The sequence below is a fragment of the Aptenodytes forsteri genome, unplaced genomic scaffold, assembly GCF_000699145.1.
Source record: "Aptenodytes forsteri isolate BGI_AS27 unplaced genomic scaffold, ASM69914v1 Scaffold271, whole genome shotgun sequence".
Taxonomy (NCBI): Eukaryota; Metazoa; Chordata; class Aves; order Sphenisciformes; family Spheniscidae; genus Aptenodytes; species Aptenodytes forsteri.
This window is the reverse complement of record NW_008794602.1, coordinates 327949-343447: the sequence shown is the minus strand read 5'-3', so window position 1 is coordinate 343447 and position 15499 is coordinate 327949. Positions and strand designations below refer to the sequence as shown.

Here is a 15499-nt window from a genome sequence, read left to right as displayed (position 1 = left end):
GTTTCACATTTGATTAAGCTATGGAAAAATTTTCTTCTTATTAAAAAAAAAAAAAAAAAAGAAAAAAAGCAAGCTGGATTAAACGTGCTGGTTAAAGCTGTTCTTGTAAAACCATGTGGTCACTTACAGGTCCAGTGGGGTGAGGATGTGCAGAGCAGTAATGGGAAATCTGTTTCGGGAGGTCTGAGGGGAGAGGGAGAAAGGAGAAAATAAAACACAAACCCAGAAAGCTAATGCCAAAGGAACGGGTGACTTGACTTCAAACCCTTGCACTTCTATTTAACTTAGTGACAATAGCTTGTGACAGTGTATGGGTCGTATAGAAACAGCTTGGAAATAGAGGGGGACACGAAAATACCTTTGGATTCGGTCAGTGGAGACCTCTGCCTGTATAGATGGGCAGCAAGATACGGTGATGTGATACGAATGGAGCATATAGGTCCCATTTGAATGGAGCACATAAGGTCCCATGTTGAGCCGCTGCTTCTCCTCGCTCGTTAGTGGTCGCTGGTGGGGCGGGAGGAGAAGGAAGGCTGGGGAAGCCCTTGAAGGTCACTGCGCTCCCGAGCTGTTCAGGGTAATCTGACTTGCAGAGCAGAACACCGAGCCTGTTAGCCATTAGAAGAACATGAAAGAATTTCTGTGCGGATCTATCGATATTCTCAAAAGCTTTTGGAACCGCTGGGGTGTTCATTTCAAGTATTGCGGATACGCAGCCGCACTTACCTTCCAAAAATAAGACAAGGGAAGGGAGGACCAGAGCGTACGGACTGACGTACTTTGGTGAACTGCCTCTCCGGCAGCACTGAGCAGCCCGGCAGGGAGGGAGGCTGCGCCGGGGCACGGGGCAGAAGAGCCCGTCTCGGGCTTACGGCTGCGGCGTGTATCTGTGCTCCCAGGGTCGGGCTGCTCCGTCCCCAGGCTGCGTCTGCAGGAAGCTGGACGCTCCCGTAGGCGCAGGTTTACACAGGAACGGCGTCCAAACCGGGCTCTGACTAATTTGGTTAGAACCCCGGCACTGGCAGGGCGTGTGTGCGTGCAGGCACTTTGTGCTGATGATGCCAGGCAGGGTTTTAAAACGTGGCTACGTTAGCTACCTTGAAAAACATCTCGGCTTATTACTGTGAGGTCCCTTATAAAACAACGCTCACACAACAGTTGTCTTAAAGTGAAAATTGAGCTGCTGCAGCAACCGGTGCATCCTGAAATCCCTGACAACTGCCTTGTGAAGTAATCTTAAAGCCTATCTGTCTTGACAGTGCCTCTTAATGGCTTACTAATAATGCTTTAAGATTTGCTGGAGCTCTGCCACAGCCCTGCTGTAGGTTCGTAGTGGTCTGCTATGCTCTCCTCCAAGCTGAGATCCCCTCAGTTTTTCATGATGAAGCTAAATCCCCCCAAACTGAGCACCTTGGAAGGTATTTTCCAAGTGCCCTGTTGCGGGGAGGCAGCCGGATCAGGCAGGGAGGGATCTCCTCGGCTCCTGGCAAAGGAGCTGTGCATGGTGCAGTGTTCAGGAGTACTTTCTGTTGTGGTAGAGCCATGGGTTTGTTATCATCTATAGCCATTTTGTCACGGTACATAGGAGCTACTAGGATTTCTAAGAATTAAGGTAATTGCATGAATTCCACGAGCAAAAATTCCAGCTCCATAAACACATATTTTGCTACGACGTGGGTTTTGTGCCCGTTGGTATGGGGAAGGGGTCGCGTGATCCAGACGTACAGCACTGGATTAAATTGTTGTGTGGTGCAGGGTATTAAACCTCAGTTTTTGCTCTCCTGGGGCGGGGAGGGGGATTACTGGTACGGACCAGCATCGCTGCTAAGCTGAAGGATGTTTTTAATCTAAAGTAAAATAGCAACCAGAATGCTCGGTGCATACCTGGGCTTTAGTCATTGCCAAAGAAGGTTTCGTGTACAATCCTGACAGCTCTGCCGAAGGGATGGGTGCCTCCAGAGCATTTGTGGGGGGAAGAGAGACGTCAAAGCTAAAAGCAAATGGAAGTGAAGAGCTTTGCTGGTGAAATATTTGAATGGTCAGTTTTACTTGGTAAAAGTTTGGGAGAATGTGTAGGTTCAGCAAGCAAATGAAGAATCCTTGGGCTAAACAGGGAACAAAATGCAGCTTAAGGCTGGATTTTATATTTAAAAAGTATTGACGTGCTGTATGCTCTAGCGAACAGGCAAGTGCCAGGCTCTCCTCTCCGGCCAGTCTTTCCTCCCACTCCCCTGGGGTTAACTTACGCCGTGTTAATAATTACTAGAATGTACTTTCAGGCAGGTTATTTGTTTTCCCTCCTCATGATGTGCAAGAGCGAATAATGAAATTAATTTGCACACTTTGTGAGTTTGCAAAGCTGGCTTCAGCCACGTTGCCACGATACTGCGCGGGTGCCGGTGGCTCCCAGGGCCGGTGTTTGCACAGCCGGGGCACCGGGCTGCTATCATGGGTAAACAGAGCTCGGAGGGGAGATGGGATGTACCCAGCCATGAGAAATGCTCTCTCCAAAGCCAGCACGGAGCGTGCAGGCTGTAAACCCCCTTTCCGATGCAGAGTGTTTAACTCTGCTGATGCCAATCAGTTAAGCAGGTAAACAGCCAAACGAAGCCCTGAAATTCCAGCGTTGCTCCTGCAGATTGTGGAGCTCGCGATGCCGCCGCTCGGGCAGGCGAGGAGCCCGCTGGTGAATTCAGGTGTCATATTATACCCTCGTCTTTAAGTAATGAGTCCCGTATCCTCCAGCCCAAGGTTTATGGTACGCAAACCACGGTGTTTTCTGGGAGCGCTGGGCGGTGGTCCTCAGAGCTGGCCGGGCTGTGCAGGGCTGTTTTCGGTTAGGAGCTTGCTGGTAAGGCTGCGTGGTCCGTGGGAAGCTCTGGGGAGGTGGCAGGGCTTCACCGTGCAAGAGGGTGGGAACTGCAGCTCTTGGTGTTTTCCGTCTCCCTTGCCATTGTGCTTGGCTGGGGGGTAAAAGCAGTTTGCAGGCGTAGGCCTGGTTGAGCCATTTTCTGCGCCCTAATTGACTGCACGGGTACGTGCGGTAAAGGACCGAGCCGAGAGCACGAAGCACCAAGACTGTCAAAGCCCGACGCTCTTGTCCTTCTCTCGAGGCCTCCCTGGGGCCAAGCCCTCTGCCGGTGTCCCGGCGGGCATCCGCCTCCCGGTGCGGGTGGGAGCGGGCTCGGCGTGGCTGCGTGCCGGGCTGGGTACTGCCGTGCAGCCCGGGGTTGCGTCCTGGCTTGCGAGAAGGTTTAGTCCTTGGATCACGGAGGCAGAAGCTGGTTGTGCTCACCTCTCAAGGCTGTCGTTTGCAGGCGGTGTGGTGCTTGGTGCAGTGTTACCTGGAGGACCGAAAACGTCTCCTTTGCTTGCTGTGATCCTGATGAGAGCACGTGTGCGGTCTGCCAGGTGCCAGCCACGTCAGCCTGGTGCAGACCTGGGGGACCAGGTATAAATAGTACCACTCCGGTTGTACCATTCCTACCTGTATCCTAATGATTTACGCTCCAAGGCTTGGCTCTGCGGGTCCCTTAACGTGTTATTTTGATCTATCTGCAGACTGGCTTTGGGCTGCTCTTCCGGCAGAGACTACCTTTCACTTGTGGCTTCTCTTTTCCCCCCCTGGGGTCAATAAGCCTGACCGTGATCCCTCCCTTCTCCAAATTTTGCTACCGAGTGTCATGTTGTCAGGTTGGGCTCCTCAGCCTGGGGGAGGCAGGCGAATCCAGCACGCAGCTGGGAGACAGACCTTTCTTTTTTAAGGAAGACAAGGAGGCGGCAGAGAATCTGTTTTTTTTTCTCCCAACTTGCCACACGTATGTTTTGTCTGAACGTTGCCTTTTTGATGCTCGGGCTCCTGGGCGAACTGCGGTGGGGATGTGCCGTGGGACAGGGACATCTGCAGAGCCTCATGCTTCCGGACACGGCACGTGTCTGGTCAGCTGCCGAAACGCAGCTCCAGATATTCTTAACTTGGCTCGGTTTTCAGCGTGTTTAAGCAGTAGCTTTATAACAAATTGTCTTACAAGAGGCCTCGTGTCCGTGTAACTTAATTAGGCCCAAAGTCAGGAGGGGCTCTCAATTTTTTTTGAAGGGTAGGGGCCCATGTCCTTATGGAAACGATCTGTTAAAGCAGGCCCGTTTTTACAGCTTTCCATCGCTCCTGCTCTGATGACATGTTCAACACTAGCTTTGTAGAGAAAGCTATTGTTTCCCCTATACAAGAATATACTTGTTTTGGTAAATGCATTCCTATGCCTTTATATACAATACATCACCTTCAAAAAGACTGTAATTTGAGAGGTGGAGATGGAGGAAGAAGAGAGGAGGGTTGCAGATTTGTGGAGAACTAACCTTGATTTGATTCTTGGCAAACCAGCAAGCAGGACTGTGTTGTGCCCAAACCTTTCCTGCCGTCCCCTGGAAGAGGATGGCCACTTTGTTCTCAGGTGTTTATGGCCGGGGTCCTTGGCAGCGCGCTGCGCCAGGCGTGAGCCTCCTGGCATCGGCGCAGCCGCGGGCAGGGACCCTGCCGGCACCTGCGGCAGCGGAGGCCCCGCTTGCTGGACCGGGAACGGGAAAACCGGACGGGCAATTTGGCTCCTGAAACAAGATGAGCAGAAGTGACAAAGGTAACGGGCAAGGTGCTTCTCCCCGTACGCCTGGCAGCCTGCGGCAGAGGGCATGTGGTTTGCTTGGAGAAACTCATGCTTCGTTTTTTTTCCACATTGGCTGCAGCACGCAGAGCCCCACAGAAGCCACAGCAAGCTGTTTTCCTGTCGTACAGCTTGTTAAATAGCAGCGTGGCGGTGGTCTGTCATCCGTAGACGCACAGCTACAGACGGAGCTCTGCTTCCAGCTTGGGCTGAAATAATCTGGGAAATCCACTGTTCTTATCAGCGTGTCGGGGCTCGGGGAGCCACGGCGTCTTTTTAAGTGGTACGAAAAGTGTGGTGACAGTTTTGCTGGGAGGGGGAGCGGCAGCGGCTGGGAGGAAGCATTAGCAGTTCACAGCTCCGCGTGGAGCCAGCTCCCAGAGCAGCACCGTGTGTGTGGCTGCCCTGCAGCCCAGAAATCTGCGCAGCAGACCTTCCGCAGCGCTCGCTCCCCCTTCCCTCCCTGCCTGCGCCGTGGCCCAGACCTTTGAAACCGGCAGAAGCCTTTCCTCCTCCGTAGCCCGGTTGTTGCCTGGCGTTGGCTTCGTGCTGTGCTTGCTCTGTGGTGCGTGGTGCGTTTGTGAGAAAGGCTTCCCTGTCCGAGTGCTGCCCTGGCAGAAAACTGAAACTTTACGTGGCCTAGACTTCCCCCCCGCCCCCAAGTTCCTTTCATGCTTACAGACTTCCCAGTTTAATGTGAGCTATGAATCACTTTTCCATATCTTGAGGGAGAATATCACGAGTTTGGTGTTTTGCTGGGAGTGCAATGGGTTTGCAGCTTTGATGCATTGTCCTACGCTGGGTTTTGGTGGTGGCGGTGGATTTGGCTGCTGCACCTCGTGGCAGGCAGTGACGCCTGCAAGCGCTGAAGGTGGGAGATCTGTCTGCTTACGGCCCTGGGTTTGTTACTGGAGGAGGAAACTGCTTCGGAGCAGAAGCTAGCTTAGGTGCCTTGGATGTTCTCAGGATGTGGATCTCCTGCCATGGTGTTTTGGGGTTTAGGAGGCCGGTTTTCCAAAGTCCGGTGTCAGAAGTCCCATGCGTGAAGCCCGTGCGGTGTCCTGGCACTGTCAGTGGGAGAGGGCCTCCAGGTCACCTGCTCCACCTCTCTGCTCGAAGGCAGGTTCTTGCCAACACTAGGTCAGGGGGTATTATCCTTCCTGTGTGTTTCCAGTATTGGGGGGTGAATAAAACTTTGAGCACTGTGTTAATAGAAGGTTTGGAAGGCTAACGTGGCACTTCCAATGTGAGCCCTGTATAGCTGAAGTCTTCTGGTTGGTTCGGAAAATCAGAGCATCCAACCTTTCGCCATCTTCTCTTCTCTGCTGGGATGATACTTAATGGTTCTGGGTTTTTCTGGTTTTGTGGTTTTTTTTTTAATGCGCATCTCTAGTCAGTTCTTGCCCTGTCATTTAAAAGCTGCCAGTAGTATGGCAAACAAATAGCAGTTTTGCTGCAAAGTGGTTTGTATATAGGTAAGACATCGGTCTCGAACCCACTGGCCTCAGTTGAAAAGGAGAAAGAGGCAGATGGCTGAAATGAAACGGTAAGACATCGGTCTCGAACCCACTGGCCTCAGTTGAGAAAGAGGCAGATGGCCAAAATGAAACTCCTGGGTTTGCAGACCCCAAATAAGAGTAAATCAGTGAAGTTCTGTGTTTGCTTTTTCCCCAAAGCCTGATGCCTTCAAGGCCCCTGCCTGGAAAGTGGTGATGTGTGAGATTTGTTCTGTCGCCTGTGACTTGCTCCTGAAGTCACCAAAATATTCCTGAGGCTCCCACGCTTGGAGGAAGCTTTGCGTGTTTGCAGTGGGCACGAGGATGCTGAGACGGAGAGAGAGAAACTGGGAAGAATTGTGCAAGAACGGGGAGGAAGAGAAATGTTTTGCTGAGATTACCATGGTCTTTCATGCTCACAGCTGGGAGAAGATGTTACTTGGCTGTTGCGACATCGCGGACTGAACACAAGTTTAAACGTGGACATCCTGAAGCATTTGTTCAAATCCGCCATGGCTCGAGCAGGCTTTTCATTAGGGTGTAGCTGGCGTCCGTGCAGCCCGCGCTGCGTGAGGCTGGTCGTAGCAGACCTCCGAGCTGAGGGTCTCCTCGACTTGAAGGATCCTGTTGCAATGGCCGTGGCACCTTTTACAAAATATTTCTGGTTTCTTTCTTTCTCATGTAATTAACGTGCTTGGTCATCATCTCCTCTCGGGTTTAAGGGCTTGTTTAAGTCATGTAGGTTTCTTTGTAGTAAAAGCTGGTCTTTGTCTTAGACTTTTACGTAATGAAGCATGTAACGCAGAAAATTGGACAGGACTGGAGCAAAAGTCTCGTTTGGGGTTTTACTGTAATGTGTATGTACATTATATATGTGTGTGTGTTTGTCCGTGCATGTGTGTGCATGTACATATGTATGTACAGAGATACACGCTAGGAATATGTAGTATTTATTTAATTAAAGCAGCCCAAACTCACAGAACCGGGTCTCAGTTCGCTGGTAAAATCTGCCTGCGGTGCCCCGGCCCAGCTGCGTTACGTCAGTGCAGATGCAGAGTTCCCGGAGGCGAACAAGGCACAAAGTTATTGGTGATTTAGCCATGTAACGGAGGCGCCTGTGCTAATTTAGACGGCTGAAAATAAAGCACAAACACATTCTGCTTTCTGTTACCTTCCTGAGCCTTCCCTTTCTGCAGCTAAGCAGCAGATGGGGCTTGCAGGAGCCGACACGAGCTTTCTGTAGGAATGGTGCTCACCCCGCAGCCTCCCCTTGGGACAAGTCGCTAGTGCCAGGAATGGGAAGATGGAAAGTGCGCAGGTGGGGAGCGTGGAGGAGCCTCAGCCCAGCCGAGGACGGAGCGGAGCGTGCCAGCAGACCCTGCCAGCCTCTCACGCCTGGGTCCCTGGGCTGCCGCCGGGATGGTGGGGTAGGTGACGCAGCTCGCTGCCAGGGCGCCGTCAGTCGCTGCTGCTTCATCTGTTGCCCTTTCGTTCACTGAGATTTAGTCGGCATCAAATCAAGGACAGCGATGGTCATGAATCGTCTGTGCTAACATGTTTCTCCGTCTTGAAAATCAGGCCCAGCTCGTTTTTGGGGCTTGGCTGATGCTCATGAACCCCTTGAGCTGCACTGCAGCAGAGCAAACTGCAGCGAGCCGCAGCTGTAGCTCCCTGCCGGGCATGGGGGGGGCCAGAGCCCGGCTCCCCAAACTGTCCTGGGAATGGAGCGGATTGTGCATTTGTGCAGGATTTGTGTTGTTCAAATTTTGCCAGAATAAAGCAGCCCTGGGGAATCCCCGTCTTTCCCCGCTGGTGGGACCTTCAGGACAGGCTCTCAGCACGTTGCGTGAACCGTGTGTGCCGTGGAGGCTCGCCCCGCTTGCGTCACGGCGAGCTGCGGGTAAAGGCTTTGCACTCCTCATACCTCTCAGCACATGCATTTCTTTCCAGTTTTCTGTGTGCAGGATAGTTTGGGCTGCATTGTTTCCTCTTAAATGCATGTGACATGCAATACACTGCGCAGTCTGCTTAAAGTTAGCATTGCCGATCACTCCGTAGGTGCGCAGTATTGCTTTGTGTAAGTCCTTGGGATGTACTTAATTAGGGAAATATTTTTCCTCCCGTATGCAGCAGCAGTGGGAATATCCGAGTGGAGTTCTTCACTGTTTTAAGGAGGTCGATGTGCGAGAAGTCCGGTAGATGATTGCGTTGGCAGACGTGGTTACAGCTCTTCCCTGGTTGAAGCCTGAGGGGTTTCTGTGCAAAGCAGAGAGGGGATGGGCGAAGCGCGGAGTCCTCCCTCTCTGGCAGGTTTTGGTCTGGGCCGGTGATCCGGAGCCATCCCGCGGTCTCACCAAGAGGACAACGGTGTCGTAATCGGCTCTTCCACTCTGACTAATGGTGGTGCGGCAGGGCCGTACACTGCTCCAGCCTTCTTGTAACACGCCGGCTGCTCCAAAGGTTGCCTCATCGCAGCTGATCCCACTCCCAGACCGCAGCTCGGAGAACCGACTGAAACAACAGTTTTGTAACCTTGGCCAGAAACCAGATAATCAGCGGCATCCAGAAATGTAGCAATATCAAGAGGCAGCTGCATATAGATAATTGAGGGAAGGGTTTGTGGGAAAAACTGCTCCCGGAGAAACCACACAGGCAGAGTGGTTGCTCGTGGTTTCAGGGTACTGTCAGGGCTCGCTTTTATTTCGGACTTCGTGTGTCCCGAGAACGGTCCCAGCTGGAGTATTCTGAATCACAGGGCAGTTGGGCAGAAATTTCCAAATATAATTTTGTTAAATAGTAACACTTAGCATAATAGAAAAAGTTAAGAGTTGCCATAATTTGAGAGCGTTGCCCGGTCTTCAGATGCTGGGGCAGGAAATGACACCCGCAGGTTACATGTGTAGGGGGGGTGGTTTAAATTTAACCCGTTAGCAGGGATGGTTTCGTGTAGCGAGTCATCGCCGGAGAACCGTTGAGGAGTTGGACTTTGACGGTGCCCGGCGAGGTCTCGAGCATCATCTTGACCGTGGTCCTTGAAGACGTGGGTGCACGTCCACGTGCACAAACTGCTCGGCAGGCTGAGCTTCTCTGTTGCGTTATTTTCTGCAGGTCCTAACAAACGCCGGGAAGGGGCGTCTGTTTCACGAACGATTGTAATACTAATAGCTGCCTTAATTCGTGTTACTGAGTCTACTTGGCTGGCGCGTATTTGAGAAAGCAAGCAAGCCTTGCCTGAGCCCCATGCAAATACATCCAGATGTGAGTAGTTACAGGCATATCAGGAGGTCAGGAAGCACTGTGGGTTAAGGCGAAATAAGTATTTGTGAAAGGCGGGAGAAAGGGCAGTTACTGTGGGGATCAGGTACTGATTTTGAGAGCAGGAAAGGAGAAGCCATGCAAAGAGGTGAAGAAAGTTGTTTCATCTATAAGAATTCCTGATAAAGAGCGACATCCCCCTTCAAAAGCCAGGAACAAAACGATAGCAAGTTCCCCAGGGTGAAGAAAGAAGATGTTGAGTTGAAGGTGAGGCCATGACGGAGCTGTGAAACTGGGGTAACCCCAGATGTGACAGCAGGCAAGCATGCTCTCCAGCCGGCTGCGTTCAGAGCAGGGAAATGCAGAGACCTCTCCATTTTCCTTGTTTTGGTAATGGCTGTAAGAATTAGCACCTCGTGCTGCAGTAGCTTATTAATAGCTAATCTTTGCGATTACCCATTGTAAGGCTGCTGAATGAAACGCACCTGTGTTTGCACTGCTGGCTTGCAGGCCTCCTGCTGCTCCTGGGCTTATGTACCGATGGGGGAGAAAGATGGACTTTACTCTTCTGGAGCCGAGCTGGAGCACAAAGGACAATTGTTCCTTGTTCCCCAAAGTGCACGTCCCGCCGGTGCGCACAGGCAATTTTAGGTACTAATCGTGAGTTGCGTAGGCCTGGCGGGTAAAGGAAAAGCTGGCGAAGAGCGGGTCTTTGATGCTGGGAGCGTGTGGGTAAAACAGCACTAAACAGGATGCACATGGGCAGCGCTGGGTCGAAGGTGTGACGGTGGCTTTTTTGAACATGCAGCCTGTTAGTGACGTACACCGTGATTCTCGTGTGGGCTCGGCAGGTGCCACCGTGCTGCGCAGCTCAGAGATGGTCTTTGCTGGGGTGACAAACATCTCGGTGAAGGTATCGGTGGGGCGATGGAGAAGGGCACGGTTCAGCGCGTTGAAAGACCTCAACTTTTGTTTTTCTCCCCACGCTTTCCAGTGCTGGGGGGGGAGGGTGTGTGTCAGATTTTGGATGTCATCTGTGTGACTTGTTATTTTAAGGCAATTTTCAAAGGTTTGAAGACACCTGTTTTTCTGGGACAGAGTCCTCAAAAGGAGCCTGAGGTTTTAAATTTTTCATGTTTCGATGGGACTTGTTCATATTCCAACCTTTTCAGACCAAACAAATGTGTTGGATTTGTGCAAATAACGTCTGCGCCTCTAATTTCCATCCTTGCGTTTGAGTTTTTTGTAACGGGTAAGAGCCTCCAGCCAGCTTTCTTCTTATTGTCTGGCATTTAAAGAAGTCTGCACAATCTTTTTTACTCCAAGCTGGCAGGGTATGGGCAGGCTCCAATGCACAGATCTTGGGCATGAGCTAATTTGTTGTGGCTTCAGATAGAGATGGCAGGAGCTTGGCTGGTCTGCACGCAGCAGGGTGAGAGAGGCTGTGCAAACGCCTGTGCAGGGAGCTGCAGGAGGGCAGGGTTGGAGGGGACGGGACCGGCAGCCTGTGGTGCAGGCAGAGCCAGGGAAAGCTGTCGCTCCGCCTTGGATATACATCTGAAAGCATTTGAGGACTTCACTGTTGTTTGCATTTTCTCTGGTCACAGATATGGATGCTGCTCGCTGTGCCCCTGAAGGCAGGAGGGGTAGGGATAAGGGGTTTAAATGTACGCCGGCGCCGTTGGGTTTGTTAACGAGGAATCTCCTCTCCTGTCAGGCACGGTGTTGGCGTCAGCTGGCTGGGGCCGAGAGCGGGCTCCGGCCGTGTGCGTCTGTGCCCGTCGTGATTTGCCCATCGCCTTCACCAGGAGCCCGGCCCTGGCTAATGGGTGCGACTGGTCCCGCGCTGCCTCCCAGCCAGCCGCCGGCAGCACTCTCCTTCTCCTCTTCCTCCTCCTTCTCCTGCAGCTCGGAGGGACAGATGACACCCCCCCCCCTCCCTTCCCGTCCCTTTCGGGACCATTGCCTCTTGAGGTCCTCCACAGAAATGTTTCGTCTCAGTGTGTGGCTTTGGCTTGGCATGCCTTGGGCGAAATAAAAAAAAAAAAAAAACAACCCACATTTTCAACTGGTTCCTCGTCCCAGCAAGGGGAGAGGAGAGGATCGTGTGTGCGTGTGCATGGCCGGGGCTGGCTCTGCAGAGCCCTGCTGTTCGTTCCCAGCCGGCCTCGATAGGCAGGGCTCCAGCCCCGCTCCTGGTCGTGCTCCCGACAGTCCTGTTTCTCCACCCTCCGGGAGGGTGCTCAGGGATGCCATGGGGGCCCTAACCCTCCCGCTGACCAGCCCCTGCCATGGGGGGAGGCAGTGGCCAGGAGGCCCCCCAGCCCAGGCTGGAGCGGGAAGGGCCGCAGGGCTGCCCTTCTCCCTGCCGCTCAGGCCGACCGGGCTGGGTGTCGTGTCCGCTTTTCCAGCTTTCTGCCTGCAGGCAAAGTCGTGTGTGCAACGCTCCGGGGGCTGGGACCACCGTGGCCTTCCCTGCCGGCACCTGTTTTTTTTCCGCCCCGAACCGGTGGGAGCTGCCATGTCCAGGCTGGCCGAGTCCCAGGGCAGACTCCCCCTCTCCATCGCCGCTTTCCCAGGGGAGAGGCGTGGGACCCGCACCTTGCCGGCTGCGGGGGGGGGTGCTGCCGGCCAGGCAGAGGGGCTGGCGTGCATGGGGACGGCGACGCGCGCAGCCGGGGCTGGCTGCTGGCCAGAGGTAAACAGCTCCTTTGTTTTCCCGGAGAAGTGCGAGGGATTATATTCTGTTGAGCTCACTCGGTCTCCCACTTCTTATTGTGCGGCAGACATGTAATCATCTAGTTCAAGGAGCTTAGTTAATTGTTTACAAAATAGGAAGGGGGATGATTGTCTCCTGGTGGGAAGGTGAGGTTGAGAGGGGTGTCGTGGAAAGGGGGTGGCTTGTCCAGCTCCCAGATTAGGAGGGATTGAAGCCAAATTGTAATTCTGCGGCCCTAGATGTGCGACTTCAAAATGCTCCGCCGTCGCTCCCACGAGCTGGGGATAGATAGCTCCTCCAACCCGGGAATTTGTACCTCCCCTCTGACTCCTATTAAACGTGCTTAAAAATGAAACGAAGACTGCAAGCGTTGTTGGTAATTGTTGTGCAAATGTAATACTCCCTCCAAGCTGTTGAACAGGCCAGTGCTCTGTTTACATGGAGAGGCAGCCAGCTTTCCAAGTGTAATGAGTCAGCTAGATGAACAGAAGGGGTGCAGAATTAATCTGGCATCCGTCTGGCCTTTTCTCAGTTAAACAGGTTTTCGAAGCTCCACGTGAATAGGTACCTACCCCGGTTACAAACAGCCACAGAGACATCGGGAGTGGGCAGAATTTTTTCGAGAATAAATTGGCAGCGTGCAGGCCATGAAACAGTTTTAGCGAGGCACTGGAAACGACGTGGTTTTAATTTTTGGCTGTTCGTGGTCGGGAGCGGAGCGTGCCCTGCTCCCAGCCGTGCTGGTCCCTGTGCTCATGACCGGCATAAGTGAAGCTGCTTGGTTTTAGTATCCTTTGCAAAGTGCAAATAAATTTCCATTGTCCAGCACGTCATCTGAATTTCCACTTCTTAGATTTGCAGTGAATATTGAAGTGAATCCGTTCAGGTGGCTGACCCTGTATCCTCCGCACTGAGCCAGTGCTCCTGCGGGCTCCTGCCTCCTCCCAGGCGCATGCTCAGGCACTTGCTCGTTTCTCCTTTATCTGCACCTTAATGAGTACCAGTAGGTGAAACCGAGGGGAAAAAATTCTTAAACTTTACAAATTGGTTAACGATGGCTGACAGAGTGAGGTTCTTGAGGCTGTAAATGGCTGAAGCTGCTTCTAGAGGAAGCAACTGCAGCGCCTGAGACGCCGTCAATGTGCAACATCGAGGGGATACCTCAGGCTCCGGAGCAGTGCCTTCGGTGGAGCATCACCAGTGCCAGGAGAGCCACGCTGCTGTGAAACGTGATGTCTTGTTAGCCGGTGAACCCCTGGCTGGGTGTGTGGGAGCACTGAGGCCAGGGCTGCTCGCTCTTGGCTTCAGGTTTTGCGAGCTCCAGCCTCTCTCTGCCGGCGCCGAGCGCGCCCGAGGACAGCTGAGCTGCCTTTTTAAGGTGCTGTTTTCAGTCAGCCCTTGTGGTGCTCGAACTTTGGCACTTGTGCTGGGCTGCAGGCCCTTCAAATGATGAAGAGCAGAAATTTGGAGACGCAGATTTCTGCAGTCGTTCCCTCACTCTGACAGAAGATTTTCTTTTTCCATTTTCTCTTTATGGACATGCTGGGTTGGTATACTGAATTTTCTGCACTTCCCCCTGGTTTTGCTTCCCAGCTGCAGCGATGAGGAGGGCTGATCAGCCTGCTCCTGTCTTTTCCAGTTCGGATCCTTTCCTGCTCTCGTATCCAAAAGAAAAGGGCTGGGGGCTCCTGGCTGGAGGTCCCAAAACTCAGCACGGCAGCTTGTCCCAGCGTCGAGCAGGGGGACACGAAGAGGCCTCAGTCCCCAAAGCCTCCGTTCCTAAACGTGGGTAACTGTCCTCCTGTAGCCCAGGCGAAGGAGTTAGGGTGGAGGATTAGCCGCCTTGGAAAGCGCAGTCTCCTGCTGAAAATGCCAGCACCGGGATATTTTAGCGCTGTCTGTGTCCGGTGCTTTGGTCTGGGAATTTGTGCTGCTGCAGGGCTGGGATGGGGCCTCTGAATCACTTTTTTAAAAAAAAACAACCAAAAAACCCACAAACCAACCCAAAGGGCCCTAAAGCCTCTGAAGCATAAATGAAACATTTAAATTATGAAGGGATTTCCAGGGAACTTCTAACATACAAGGCTGATGAAAGCACTGCGCTAGTGTTCCTCCAGCCTTTAACCCCCTGTCCTGCCCCGGCCGCTGCAGGTGTGGGGCCCCAGCACCCAGCGAGATGGTGCTGGGCTCTCCTGGTGCTGCCCGGGACGCGGTTCAAGGTCCACGCTGCTTCGTCCCCCAGCCCCGAGCGGGAGGGAGGGTTTGGCTCCTCTCCTCTCCTCTGTTTTCTTTCTCTCTCCCCACCCACAGAATTCCCATCTTGTGATGGAGCGCTGCATGACTTTGTTCCTGGACAATTTCCTGCAATTGTAGCTCTGCAGAAACCCAGCCGCTATTATAAGACGTTAATGGGTGCAATGTCTAGTGCTGTCAGGTGGCAATTAGCTGGGGAAAGAGTTTTCAAATGGTGCCTGTTTATGCCGTTTCAGCGTAAGTACAACGAGGCCTTTGCTGTAGGGATTGATGTGGGTCACTTCTCGGAGATATACTGTTGCACGGCTGCTTTTTAGCCTCTGGTCTCGGGAGAGGAGATATTTTTGTTCACCTAAAAAGGCCTTGCCTGCCTTGGCTTCAGCCGGTATTTCTGATCTCTGTTGCAGCTCATGCTTTGCTGTATTTCAGATGTCAGTTGTCTTTTCAGCCCTGTAACCAGGCAACACATGGCAGGAGCAGGGAGCACTTTGTTATTCTCCAAATTGTCTTACCTAGGCCAAGGCGTGACAGCAGCACCGGTGCCGGGGTGAGGAGCCTGTGGCAAACCACTCCGGGAATGTTGTGCCCCCTTGGCGGTTTCTGGTCTCATCTCATAATGGCGACATGTTCAAAAAGTGCGTTTTACAAGTAGGTTTTGTAATTTAGTGGTGTGCATGTTGGTCCTGCGAGCGCCTGGGAATTCAGCGTGACAGACCGGGGGAGCAGGGCTGTCCCTGCTCCAGACACGTACCTGGAGGGTGCATCCCCATGTCCCTACACTCTGGACGGAGCTGTAGCTGCAAGAAGCTTTATGTAGGCTTGGAGTGATGCTGTAGATGAAGAACAGGAGGGATATTGCTCTCTGTTTGGGCATGATCCATTTTAAGCTCTCCCTTACACGTGAAGCAAGTCGTGTTTGCAGCTGCAGGTCCCAGCTTGCTTCCCATGCGGAAGGTGGCAGAAGCCAGCGGTGGTTTTGCCCGCTCTGGTCTGCAGTGCACGGCATTTGGAGGTGCTGTGCCATCCTGGTGTTGCCGTTGAAGAGTTTGGTGGGGGTTTATCCCCATGGGAAGTGTCTTGCCTTCCCCCCCCCCCCCCCAGGGGACAAACACCCTTGA

The 15499-nt window shown here is 52.9% G+C and overlaps 1 protein-coding gene across 3 annotated transcripts in view; it reads left to right on the top strand.

Annotated features, from left to right (window-relative positions):
• The window catches only part of ANKRD11 (ankyrin repeat domain 11), a 136737-nt gene that overhangs the window by 79563 nt on the left and 41675 nt on the right, over positions 1-15499 (top strand). The window lies entirely within an intron of this gene.